General features: G+C 44.1%; 1 protein-coding gene across 2 annotated transcripts in view; it reads right to left on the bottom strand.

Moving 5' to 3' along the window:
* The window catches only part of ERRFI1 (ERBB receptor feedback inhibitor 1), a 13,117-nt gene extending 10,095 nt beyond the window's left edge, over nt 1–3,022 (bottom strand). The window contains exons 1-2 of one of the 2 annotated variants that reach the window (XM_039842293.1): nt 2,878–3,022; nt 174–360 (exon numbers count right to left, since the gene is read on the bottom strand). The gene's annotated coding sequence lies outside the window, so the exon portion shown is untranslated. Of the gene's footprint in view, nt 1–173; nt 361–2,453; nt 2,708–2,877 lie in introns of those variants that run through there. The other variant, XM_039842294.1, reaches the window with a different exon arrangement.
* Between the last annotated feature and the right edge of the window lie 11,260 nt (nt 3,023–14,282).

Genomic DNA, 14,282 nt, shown 5'->3' with positions numbered 1-14,282 from the left:
ACTCACTGCCTCGCCCTTCCGTCGGGTCTTCAGGTTTAGACAAGCACCTCGTTTCTCCTCCTACCATTCCTGATTATCAATAAATGGGGAAACTGAGGCTTTGTGGACGGCTAAGCGAGATAAATGCTCAAGACCTAAACATTCATCAACGGCGGAGAAAAACAGGAACTCACCTCAGTGCTGATCGCCCAGACTCTTAGAGGGAAGGACTGGTCTCCTCCGCCAAGTTATCCAGTGCTTATTCGGGACTAGATACCATGCTCGGTGACAGAGACGTGGCTGCTGCGTGAGGAAGGGACACCGGGAAGCAAGCGAACTGTTCCAGACTGTGGTTTAGCTTCGAGGGAAATGAGCAGGGAACTAAGAAGAGAAGGAGGAGAACGTATTTACACGGGTGGTAAGGGAAGGCCTCTCCGAGGTGACTCTCCAAAGGGTGGAAAAGACGCGGCCGTGGGAAGTTAGGGGAACTGCGCTCCATGCACAGGGAGTAGTATTTTTAAGACAACCTGTAACTCACTGAGTTTCCTATTCCGTGGGCTTTTAATACGAGCTACAGGACAGTCTTCTACCATTTCCTACCATTTCCTCTGTTAAACTGTAATGTTTTGCTGAATCCTGGCACGTTGGAATCGAAGAGGTCTAATGTAGCCAGAGCCCCATATTTTAAAAATATACTCACTGAGGCCTGGAAGATTGGCCCTTTAGTGACACTGCTCAATTTCACGGTACAAGGAGTTGGATTAAAGTAACCACAATGACTGACTCGCGGAATCTTTTGTTTCCTTTCTGAAGTCTGAATCCCACACTAACTCTTCTCTACCTTAAAACTGAGGTCTCTATTAAACTTACACTCAGAACCCTGAGACTCCCCAGTCTTATCTATCCTCACAAAGCATGTGTTTCTACTGTGCTAACAATGCCAGAATACTACAATTGGATTTTGTTTATCTAGAGAGTTATTCATTAGCTTCTATAAAGCATGGCCAAACACCAGCACCAAAGGATGCTACGGGCATCCTGATGATGAAGCACCCATTCAAATTTGCCAAGATTAAAAGCAGAGTTGTTTCTCTGGTAGAGGGAGCCTGTGACATTCAAATTCCTGGAATTACCTTTGGCACCACCTCCTCCCTCCTCTGCTCACCTTCCTAAAGCAACCTGATGGTATGCAGACATTCAGGTCAGTTTCCAGCACGTTACATTGTACCTGTAATTTAGCAACTTGCTTTTAAAAGCTACCATTCAGTATTAGCAGAAGGCAAGTATTATCTGGTTCAAATTCTGAGAAGCAGCAGTTAAGAGTTTTCACATAAAAACTCAAGTCCATAGTCTAATTTTAAGTCTCTAAGAAAGAGTGACCAGTACCTTTTGTGAACTGAATGTAGAAAAAACAATTTATTCAAACAGTAATTCTACCCGTGTCAAAATATGAATAATTCTGACATTTCCTAACAGTCATAAAAAAACAGAAATGCTCTGCAACCCTTATCAGGGACGGCGGGTGTGATCCTGCTGAGCTTTAAAATGTAAAATGCTCTCGTGCAATTATTTATCAACCATCGACTATGTGCAAGGGTGCGTAAGACAGAAGCTCTACAAGGCACAGTTTCTGCCCGTAGGAGTTCACAATCTAATATACATAAGCTTATAAACTGTTGGTCCAAGACCTCGATCACCTGTTAGCCAGGAGCCGCTGGAACGCAGCTGAAAACAAACCTGTGTGAAGGGGAATGAAAAGTAGTATCTGAAGTCCATGCTAAAGCCCATATGTATTTCTCTTCAGCTTTCCTAATATCTGGAAAAGAGCTTGGTTGATAACATAACATACTGGTGACAATCAGAGTCAGCATGTTAACAAGAAACCAACTTTTATTTTGGTCATTTCCCGAAATGGGTACCTAGTGGGTCTTCGGACTGTTTAAATAAAACTTCACTTAAAACTGCGTAACGACAGACATACAAAGAAAGAAAAGCAGCTTTTTTTTTTTTTAAAAAAAAAGCAAGGCTAGGTGTGGTGAACTTAATATGTTTCGGTCTCAATGAACGTATACCATTGCATTCTTACAGGTCTATAAAAGCTTAAAACTCTGCAGAACACTTGTTCTCTAGAAGAAAAAAAAAGCATTTTAACTCACCTTTCTTCACCCCTGACAGTTGCCTAGAAACCAGTCCTGCCCTACCTGTGTTGCAGGTGTACCTAAAGTCACTAACACATCTCTTTTAAAGCTACAGTCTCTATTCTGACTGCACTTAAGTTTATGACTAACAATCTATTCATATATACATATATATATATATTTTTTTTAATCAGGTAAGAGACTGGTTTCTTTCAAGCAATGACGAAACCCTAATAAAGACTTAGCAAGCACCAATACAGCAGCAATCACGGTCAACGAATCATCTCATCTGTACTATGATATACATATAAATACACATGCACACACGGGAAATACCCAATGAGCGCTCACGCTCGGAGCACAGAATTCCGCGGTTCCCCTCCTTTGGAAGCAATATTTAGGACGCTCGGAGCGGAGTCACGTTTCTAGGAGAGGAGGAGGACACGAACGACCGGATGAATTAAAGGGCTGAGCGGAGTCGCAGTCGGAGCTGGTGCCGACCACGGGCCGGCGACCACCCGCCGCAGCTTTCGGGACGCGACTCCCCGGCGCGCGGTGCGCCGCGGGGTCGCGCGCCCCCACCGCGGAGAGGGACCCCGAGCCGCCCCCAGGCCCGCCCGCGCCTCCCGGCGGGCCCCTCCCTCCCGCCCGGGGAGACGCGGCGTCGGGCGACCCCCTCGGCGCGCGGGGAGCCGCCCTGCGTGGGGAGCCGCCCGCGGCGCGGCGCCGCGTCCCCGCCCCGCGCCCGCAGGCCCCTTACCCCCGCGGAGCCGCGGCTGCCCCCCGGCGCCCTCCCGCGCATGTCCGTCCCGGCTGGCTCAGCGCCGCGGGCTCAGGGCCCCGGACACCGCGCAGGCGCCTCGCCGCTCGCAGCCGCTCGCCCGGCGCTCGCCACCGCGCTCGCACTCGGCCGCCGTCGCCCGGCCGCGGCCGCCCGGCTATATAACCAGGCCGCGAGGCCGTGACGTCAGCGCCCGCCGCCCCGCCCCCGCCTCGCAGCCAATCCGCGCCGCGCGCCGCTTAAAGGGGCGATGCGCCGCCGGCGCCCGCGTGGGGTCCGCTGGCGTCGCGCGGCCCCGCGGCCCGGGCTCCTTTGTCCTACCCCGGGGGTGCGTCTGGGCCGCGGCCGGGCCCCGGACGGCCTTCCACGGGCTTCTCCTCGGGAGCGTGCGGGTCCCGGCCGCGGCTCCCGCTCACCCGCAGGCGGCGCCGGCCTCGCGCGGGGGTCCCCGGCGTTTGCAGCCGCCGAAGCGGGGTTTTTGCATGTGTCCCCCGCGCCCCGTCCGTGGGCCGCCGCCGCGCGGGTGGGCGGAGGGACCGGGAGGAGGCGAGCGGCGGCTGCGCGGGGCCGGGCTCAGTGGGGTCGCGTCTGCTCCTCTGCAGGCCCCACGCTCACCACGAGGCTCGCGGCCGGCGGCGTGGGAGGGACGGTGCAGGGCAGCGTGGGACTGCAGGGGACAGCCTGGGACGTCAAGGGACGGCGTGGGATAGCAAAGTACAGAGCAGGACAGTAAAAGGCAGCGTGGGACGTTGAGACGGTGCAGGGCGGTGCGGCCACTTTGCCGATGGCCTTTCATGGGAGACTTGAGAGAGGGTCTGCCCAGCCACTTCCCCTCCAACCCCAGGTTTGAAAATAGAGCCCAGGCGCTGGTGGCGGTTGACCAGGCCGGGGCAGCCCACCGGCTCCCAGAGGGAGCACTTCCACCCCCGGACAAGCCTCCTCTCGAGTTCCCAGTGCCGGATGGACCCTCGCAGGGCGACAGCGTCTCATGGCCCGGGGGCAGCCAATGATGCCGCAGGACGAAACGCCAGTGAGCCCTCGGGAGGTTTCTCGGGGCGCCAGTGATGCAACTTAGGCTTATAGTTTAACCGTAAAATAAATAACACAAATGATAACAAACCAAGAGTAACTAAAGTAAGAAAGAAAGCAAACAGACAGAAACCCTCCAGTTTTAACTAGAACAAATTCCCTGAATGGTACTCCACTGAGTAGAGGCCGGAGACCTCCCGCTGACCTCTTCGGTCTCCGCGGAGCTCCTTCTCGCCTTTCGGCAATAACGCCCGATCGTCCTGCCTTTTAGCACCGCCTAATTGGGCTCCTTAACATATGGAATGGGAGAGTCCGCCCTCATTACCGAGTTAATTATTAACCTTGCACTCCATGAAATGATTTGCCTTTTCTCTCCTATTATTTACTTACATTCTTTTAAATTTAATTCAAAGGCCTAATTTCGAATTCGAGTCCTTAACCACACAGACACACACACAAAAATCTGAAGTAATATCCCTTTGCCCTCTTTCAGTTGCAAGATAAACGCATGTTTGGCCGAGATAACGTTCTCCTTTCTGACCAGCGGGCTCCTGCTCGACTAAGGGGCTTTGGGCCATTTTCATGCCTAGGCTACTTACCGACAATCCAGTAATTCCATCTTTTTGTTAACTTATCTTACTTATTGCTATTCATTTGGCATTATTTTAGGATGATGGAAATTAGTCGCAACTAATTGGTGGTTTTTCTTACCAAATTAACTAGGTTTTTTGATACACAGAAGATCCAGATTGTTCCCACCCCCCCCCAAATCCCCCCTTTTTGGTGTCATTGATGTCAACGGCTCACCCGTATGCTCTTATCAGTGTAAAGAAAGGATCGGAGGGAAAACTCGCCAGAGGACATCTTTTCAGACCTCACAGTGCAGCATTTACTGAATGGGGACCTGGATGAGCTCAAGTTTCATCCAAAAGGAGCACTACTTACACTACTCCGAGTTGCTACAATGCGGTGGTAATTTGCGCTGGCCTCATTGGCACGCTTTCACGTCTCTCTATTCATAAAACAGTGATAGTTACCAGAGCAACCATCAAACACACCCCTTCTTTAGAGAAAGAAGGTCAGCAGGATACTCACTGTACGGTCGCGAGCTGTATGATGTGCTGATGTTTTGGTAAATTATCAAAAATCACAAAATCGCACGAGTAATATGTGATTAATTAGATTTTTTTCTTCTGCTCTGTTTTCAACTTGCAAACTAAACATGATTTATTCATTTGGGGAGAAAAGCTGATAGCTTACTGAATTTCGCTTACCATTATGTTCATGGCATCCGGTTCTCTCAGCGGTGAATGAATTACACGAGGACGTGTAATTGATCTAATAGCTTACTACGGATATTTTGTAACATAATTGACATGACAATAATAGAATATTTCGGGAAGAGTTTAAAAGGAAAATGTCGAGTAATTTGAAATAATATTAACGTATCGCAGTTATCAAGTGATCGTGCATTGACTTTTAAGATTAGAATACTAGCCTAGAGGTTTAGAGGGAAAAAAAAAATGTTCTCTCTGTACTGCACCTAACTTGTTTTAAATTGTTTCCAGTGAGAAAGAATTTTAAGGTCAGACAAGTTTTTGTTTTACACGTAGTCCATTTCATTTTCAGGCCACTTCCCAAGGAATGTATATCAGCCAATTGTTTTTAATATCAAAAAATTCTAAACATCGAAAAGGTTAGACTTACATCACATTGACCCAAATTGTCACTTTGCAGTTGTCTTTCTTTCAGTGTAAGAAGAAGCTGTTCTTGGAGTGAGAACAAGGGGTGGTTCTGGCTCAGAAACCTCAGCATCACAGACTCTTGCTTTCCTGAGGACATTGCTCCTTTCTGTCCTCTCCAGTCCCCACCCCACAAGTCGTGAGGAGGCACAAATATGCTGGACGGGGCCCTGTCGATCCTTCCGAATCTGCGTTTTGATATTATTTAAATCCCACAGGAGTGTATACATTTTGGTGTTTCTTCTTCTTGAATGTAAATGTTTTTGTGTTCCTCCTTGTAAGCAAGGAAATATTTTAAAGCAGGACACTTTCTGCATTGTCCCTAGCCCTAGAGCCTTTGTTTTTTGTTCATTCCTTGTATAAATGTAACTCTGTGCTTTTTGTGTTACTAATTTATAAATCAGTATGCGGTAAGAAAATGGTGACAATGGGAGAATTGCATTTCTTACAGGTCGATCTGTTGAGTATGCCACTTTACGTTTTGGAGACATCTGGGCACAGATACATATCTTTAAATACGTATCTTTACATACACAAAGTAAACTTTGTGATCACTTTAAGACACACATGCTGATAAAAGCCGAGGTTCTTCCATGAGAAATGCCTCATCACAATAGAAGTCTCCATTGAGCTTTCAACTTTAGCAGCCATTTGAAAAGGTGCACAAAAAAAGATTCCTTTACAGTTTCCATTTTCCCCTTATGTAATTAGGGCTGTTACTCCTCCTTCCTAGCTTTACCCCTAAAAAAAAAAAAAAAAAAAAAAAGAAAAAAAAAGAAAAGAAATATATACAATGTACTCAGCCTCAGAAGACTGAGCAGGCTGGTTTTAATTTATCGGTCTACTATTTTAAGTGTTGGCTTAACTACTTTTTCTTAGTATGAGTTTTAGAGGGGCTATTTGTAGAGTCGTTTATTTTTAATTGAGCCACTTTTCATTTACCTAATGCTCTCTTAAAGCACATCTGATACTCTTGGTGGTTATTGTGTTTTTGATTCTATGCAGTTTCTAGAACTTATAACTGTTAGAATATTTTTTTAGCGTCCTACAGATACTTTAAGACCAATTTTTTTTTCAAATTTCTTTTGAACGTTAATCTGATTTTATCTTCCAATGTTAACATTACGTTTTCTCCCAAGTAAATGCTGTATTTCCTATGAGCTGGCCAGTAGGGTGTGCTCTAGTCCCTTGCCAAATAAATAAATAAATAAATAATAACGTAACTCGTTAAGAGATTTCAGAAATATATTTGACTCTTTTACTGCCACCAATACGGATGAGATATGTTAGGATAGACACAAACAAATGGTCCAGCATATACGACATGGATGGAAAGTAAAATTGTTGTATTAAAAAAAAAGAGGAAGCTTTGAGAGATTTACCTCTCTGAATTTAGCTCTAAAATAATTTGGTATGATTTTACCAAATTGATCCCTTGGTAACAGATACTTTCTTTCTTTCTGGATAAAAGAAGAAGACAAGGAGCATAGAAATGAGAGCCTAGGTTCCGGAATTGGAGGTTTGGGATGAATCCCACCGCATTGGCAGTGTGACTTGGAGAAGTGACTTGACCTCTTGTAACATGAGGATAATAATGGTTTTTACTCCAGAAAGCTACCAGAAAGATAAGTGAGCGTATACATATGAAAGTGTTCAGAACACGGCCCGACTCCCATCAGGGTTCAATAACAACTGTTAGTTTTGTTTTTTTTTAAAATTGATATTGTTGTTATTCTCATTATTATTGTTGTCCTACATTCTTATTGTTCTATATAAAATCTTAAGCCCAAGAAAGAAATCTGTCATCATGACATTTCAGGCACTGGTAATTCTTGGGGAGATACACTACGAATAGGGTGAATCTTTTAGCATCTCTGAAGGGAAGGTAACAAGTAGCCCATATTCAAAAATATTCACAGGCAGTTTCCTTTAAAAAAAATAGATTTGTGCCTAAATTAAAAGTCCCTGTAGAGCTTTTAAATAGGAACAGCTTTACCATATTCTCTGAAATGCCAAGACAATGGGATCTACCCGGGGACCAGATACAGTAGCATCGAAAAGAACTGAGTGAATGTCAGCCCTCCTCACTATTTCTAACTTTATTCATTCATACATTTATTCATTCATCAACAAATACTTATTGAACTACTACTATGTGCCGGTCCACACCAAGTGCCCAGCAGTGAGCCAGAGAGACACAGTCGCTCTCCTTGGAGAACTTCCAGTTGTGGGGTCACGGACCAGCCCACGGGAGGTTGGTCGCCACACTGTGGTGGGCAGGCAGCCTGCTGCGGGCATGCTCACAGAGGCACCGACCCAGACCGGGGTGGGGCGGGGGGATGGGGAGACCCTTTCCAGACCATGTGAGGTCCACGCCAAGCATGGAGGATGCTTCGGCAGTGGGAAGATGAGGGGGTTAAGTTCACAGTCGATGACCAGAGGGTAAGAGGCGGCTGGGGAGGTTAAGCAGAGGCTGGATTGCACTTGGCTGTATAAGACACATTAAGAAGTTCAGACTCTGTGCTAAGGGCAGGGGTGCCATGGAAACGTCTGAAGTGGACAGTGACATGTTTCAGTTTCTGTGTCAGAGGGGTCGCTCTTGTTGCCAAAGACATTGATGACCCAAGGAGCTGCGATTCTGGGTTGGGAGGGCTAAGTCGCCTTCTTAATTCCGACTCCTCTTTCCCAGCTGGGGCCCTTCTCATTCTGGGATAGAGACTCGCTTTGATCCTTGGCAGTAATTAGGAAGCAGATGGGAAGTGAGGAGGGAGATAGAGAAGTAGATGTGGGTTTTGGTCAGCCCCTCATGTCTACCCACTTAGGGTACTGGGATGGTGTCTGTGGCTTGTTCGGGGAAATGCAGGCTGACATTCGTGGGCATCTACAGTTAATCCTTCGGCGTCTGCAAAGTTACACACATCCAGTGCAGGCGCCACGGCAACTGAGGGCTTTCGCTTTAATATTTCTTTTATAAGGGAGGGTATGAACTTCAATCTGTTATAAAGGTTAGATGGTCGTTGGCTGATACTTCAGTTAAATTTCACCAATACATTCGTCACCATAATTTCTTTCGAGTTGTTTCTGGCTGCTTCCCCAGTCAATCCAAGACTATGGAATTAAAGTTCCAGATTACACTTTTCTTAAAGTAATGATTGTGAATGACTGATATTTTAAAGATGGAAGATTATTTTTTTCCCTATAAAAAGGCATGTTTGACTTTGTAATTAAGACGAGTGACCATTCCTTAGCTTGTGTCATAAAACGTGTGATTATATCATTCATCTTAGGATGTTGTGATTAATGAAAGCTGTTTAGGGAAAAAAATGTGACAAATACGTAGTTTTCACTGAAAAAGAAATATTGTAAAATCTACTCCCTGTTAATGCATACTGTCATGATGCATCAGAGGACACTTCAGGACATCCAGGGTTAGCGTTATATTTTCAACAAATTTTTACCGAGTATCGACCACGTATATTTCTGACGGTTTCTACTTTTTCAATTCAGAAAAAGTTCCACTCATTGGAGTCTTCTGGTTCCTTCTATTTTAAATGATAAACACTTCGTAAGCATTTGCCCCATCTCACTAATTAGAGTATATGGTCCTAGTAGAGACTATTACTTATTAATAATAAGAGGTAAGGTGGCTGTCGGCAAACCCCAGGGTCATGCAATTAAAAAGAAAAAGTTTGAGCAAAATCTGGGGCCAGATTCTCACTGGTGCAGACTGAAGGCGGCGGAATGCAGCGCTGTGATTGGCCAGCCTTACTTAGCACGAGCCCTTGGAACCATGGGTGGGACCGACCTGCCCCACCTGAAACACCAGCTGAGTGGGAGGAGGAGGTCATCTCCTGCAGTAAAACCAGAGAATGGACCAGGAGAAAAGAGAAATGACGTTTTTAGTACACATCCAGCATCTTCTTCCATCTGTAAGGTAAGCATCTAAAACTGTGAACTGACACATTTCTTGACATTTTCTGTTCTTTGAGCTCAACAACACCACACTGTCACACCTTTCTGATGCCTCCTCAGCCCTTTTCAATTTTCTATCCTTCCTTTCTCGGATGCTTCGCTGTAGGGATCCTTCGAGGTTATCCGTTCTGAACTTAGCCATCTCATTCAATTCTTGAACTTTTGTTAGTCCCTCTACACGAACCGCACCAAAGTCTAATGGTAGCTCTGTCTTCTTTCCCAACCTTTAATTGCACATTCCTAAGTTTTCAGCAGTGCTTCGGACGTTTGTAGCAGATCAGCTTCCTCGGGAAGCAGGCTCGGAGACGAGGGTGTAATGAGAGTGTGCTCGTGGCATCTGTTGAAGGGACGTGGAGGAAGCAGACTTGGGCAGCCGCGGAAGCAGTGGAGCCGTGATGCGGGCCCCGCATGGGCCTCAGCTGGTCCTCTGGTTTTCTTTTTCCGTGGTGATCTAGAAATTGTGCAATCCACACTTAACATAGCAAAGTCTGAAACTAATGGCTTTACCCTCCTGAAAAAGGACAAGGAACAATTTAAGAACATGTTAACTCACATCGCTGCCTCCCGATTTTCATGTTTTCGTCTAGAATTTTAATCTCTCTCTTTTTAGCACCACTATGTGGACGTTATTATTGTTTATACAGTCAATATTTATTTAGATTTAACCATATAGTTTTTTTGTTCATCATTCCTTCTTATCTCTTAGACTTTATTTTAGGGTTAGTTTTCTTTCTGCGACATATTTCTTTTGAATGTTCCTTTAGAGATGATTGGTTGGTTGAAAACTCTAAAACTATAAGTTTTAAAAAATAAATTCATTTATTAATTCATATGTATTTAATATCTAAATGATTTGGTTGCACCGGCAAAAACTTTTTTAAATTTTATTTCGTATTTTTACTTTTTGGCGAGGCAACCCCTTGTTGACCCTACAGATTGCAAGGACCTTGTCAGTTTATAATTCCTTACTTTTTTATTTTTTACGCCTACAGCACCTGGTCTTCCTAGGTGGTCTCCCATCTAAGTACTAACCAGGCCCAACCCTGCAGCAAAAATATTATGTAGCATAAGCTACATAAGTCCTTTAACATAAAAAAACTATATTTTTCCTTGTTTTAGCTGGACGTAAGAAGGTGTGTTTTATTTTGTTTTGATGTTATTACTAGCTACAGTCAAAATGAGATTGAAACAATAATGTTTCTAGAGTTAGTTGTGTGTATTAAACGTTTTCGTTCGCTCGAAAATGTCTTTTTTTACCCTCCTTCTTAAAAGATAACTTCGTGCATCAACAACTCTAAGTTGATAAATTTCTCCTCAGAATTTTGAAAGGATTTCACTGTCTTTTAATATTATCATTACTGATGAAAAATTAGTTTTCAGTCTAAGTGACTTTTTTAAAAAAAATTGTCCATTCTCGTAGATAATATCTTTTCTCTGTCTTTGAAGCCTTTTTCTTTATTGGTACATTGTAGTTTATTTATGAAGAACTTATGGAAGTTCTTTCATTTATATCTGAGGATTATTGTATTACATCGGTTCTGGAAAATTATTAGGCATTATGTCTCTTGCCTCCTCCCCATTCTTTTTTTTCCACCTCTGTATCTTTGATTAGATGAGAAATAGGCCTTCTTACTCTGTTCTTTGTTTGTCTTAACTCTTTTTTATTTTCTATTTCTGTCTCTGCTGGACTTGATGTAATTTCTTCAAATTTATCTCCCAATTTGTTATTACTCTTTTTAACTATATCTCCTACTTAATGTTAATGGACTTTTTCATATCGATTATTATGTTTGTCGTGCTTAGATATTGTATTTGGTTTTATTTCAAATATGCTCAGTCATTTTTGATCATCTCTTTTTCTCTAAACGTTTGTTAATTACAGTATGCGTAATATTTTATATTTGGTATCTAATAATTCCAGTATCTATAGTCTTCGTGGGTCTACTCCTACTGCTAGTTTTTTCTGCTTTGTCTTACTTTTAGTAACTTGTTTACTTGTGCATTTTGTGCTTTTGTGATTCGAAGCTTATATTCTTTGGAACTTTATCTGTGGGAATTCAAAGATCGTTTGTTTGTGCTAGACACCCGGAAGCGTGACCGAGCCAGGGTCACTTGAATAAACTGAATTTTTTTGGTTAAGAGTTTTAGGGCCACTACACAGAAAATATGGATTCTGATCTGCATGAGAAAGGGCCTGGGAACTTTCAGGGGACATTTTTTTCCTTCCAACACAGCCAAGATAGGGACAAGCAAGTACAGTGAGGTGCCAGTTGACGAAGGGAACACATTCGGAGAATAGTGTCGTTAGGCGATTCCAGCATTGTGCAAACATCACAGTGTGCACTTAGACACACCTAGGTGGTAGCCGACCGCACACCTAAGCTCTATGGCGTAGCCTGCTGCTCCCGGGCCACAAGCCTGTACAGCACGTTAGTGTGTAAAACAACACGAGGTTAAATCAAGCACAAGAGCAAACGAAGACGTCGAGAGACGTGATAAATGTGAGATGCACGAGGATGGTGCCGGCGTAACAGGGCACACTCTTTTACAGCAGGCTTTATCTTTGGAGGAGAAAGCGTACACTCTAAAATAACAATAAAAAGTATAGTATAGCAAATGCATACGCCAGTAACATCATTGTTTATTGTCATTATCATCGATTACTATTTACTGCACATAATCATGTGTGCTGTACTTTTATGTGACTGGCAGGGCAGTAGATTTGTTTACACCAGCATCGCCACAAGCACATGAGAGATGCATTGCACGATGAAGTTACAATGGCTCCGCTGTCACTGGGTGACAGGACTTTTCCAGCTCCATTACAGTCCCATGGGACCACCATCTCATATGTGGTCCATTGTTGACTAAAACATCATGATGTGGTCCATGACCGTCTCCTTCATCTCCCTCTTCAGGACAAACATTTTCCTAATTTATCTACTAAAGATGTTTGTTACCTACTAGGGTCTCCGCTTGATGCAATCTTTCCTGTGGCGTGTCACTCTACACAGGCACCTGCCTTGGTCCCACAAATCCCATAAACTCCACCCACGAAAACTCAAGGCCAAGAGTCAACAAACTTTTTTTTATAAAGGGCCAGATAATAAATATTTTAGGCTCTGCAGGACATAGGGTCCCCATTGCAACTGCTCAGCAATGCCATCGTAGTGTGAAAGCAGGCACAGATGTGGATGAAGGGGTGGGGCTGTGTTCCAATAAAAGTTTATTTATGAAAACAGGTGGTAAGCTATGTGTGGCCTCTGGGCTACAGTTTGCTGACCCCTGCTCTTGGTCACCAGGAACTGGCAAATGCCCTCAGGGCACATGCCAATTTCATCATTTTCTTACCTATTTAGAGTCACGTTTTCTTCCCCCGTCCGGTCTCGAAGATTTTCCTTATATCTTCGCCAGTCCCGTTGTGCATTTAGAAAGATGTTCTGCGCCAGAGGGGGTTCCTCTGCCTGCTCGGTCCACCTCGTGGCCAGCAATGGAAGTCACATTCTTCTCATCGGAACAAATTTCTCAAACTTTCAAACTGCTCAGAGACTTTTAATAACCACGCTTGCCTAGTGTATTAAGTTAAAAATTCTTGGGTAGACATTTAAGGCTTTTTGTTCTCTGTCTTTAGCCTGTCTTTCCAATTCTTAACTACCCCTACTCCTTTACAATCACAGTGTTTTCAGCCAAATTAGAATACTCGTGCTTCCTTGAGTACACCTGCCCCGCCCACCTCTCTGTCATCATTTTCACATCTCTCCCTGGACCAGCCTTACGTGTTTTATTCTTGGCGTTTCCCATGGCAACAGTAGCCAGTTAAAAGATGACTCTGTCTTCAGATCTCCGCTCAGATACCATCTCCTTTATTGTCATCTCAATTGGATGTTCCTTCTCCCTCCTCGGTGCTCTGCCTCACTTTATGATGATTTGTAAAATTGTTTTGCCCACCCCTGCTAGATCGTAAGCTCATTGAGGACAAAGAATATCCCCAGTCCAACTTCGTAGACCTCTCTTCTTCCCTTATAATACAATATTTTGAAAATAGCAGGTACTTATTTGCAAAATGAATGAATACATAACATTATTATTTTTTTTAAGTTGGGAAAACTCAGTATTTGTTTGTAAAGCTCATGTCATTTTTCAAAGGTGGGACCTTTAGCTCTTCCTAAGGCTTACCAGCCGCTCATTACGGCCATTGCATTCCTTCAGAGAGAGAATGACAGCTGAGCTTATGTCCTACAAGCCACGAACCATCTCTTTTCATGGTTTCCGAAGTTATTGCCAGCAAAATAATGACACCACCCAAAGATAACTACTGTAATGGCGTACATATTGTTAACATTTACCATCGTTAATAGGCGCTCTTTCACACCACGATTTTTTTTCATTACTGCTTAGTGATCCATCTTACAGATATAGCATGGTTCACGTCTGGCCAGTTTCGACATTAGACTTTTCACATAATATTACAAATAATGTTATAATGAACTGCCTTGTATGTAAGTTTCCACCTCACTGCTTACTTCCTCAGAATAAATTCTATCAGATGAAGGGCATGCTGAATCAAAGGGGCTGAACATTTTAAAAAGCTCTTTCTGTTGCCAAATTGCAACCAGACTATTGGACCAGCTGGGATACCCA

Source organism: Pteropus medius, unplaced genomic scaffold, assembly GCF_902729225.1.
Source record: "Pteropus medius unplaced genomic scaffold, Ma_sr-lr_union100, whole genome shotgun sequence".
Taxonomy (NCBI): Eukaryota; Metazoa; Chordata; class Mammalia; order Chiroptera; family Pteropodidae; genus Pteropus; species Pteropus medius.
Note: the sequence above shows the minus strand (reverse complement) of the source record. Positions and strands in the feature narration are given on the sequence as shown.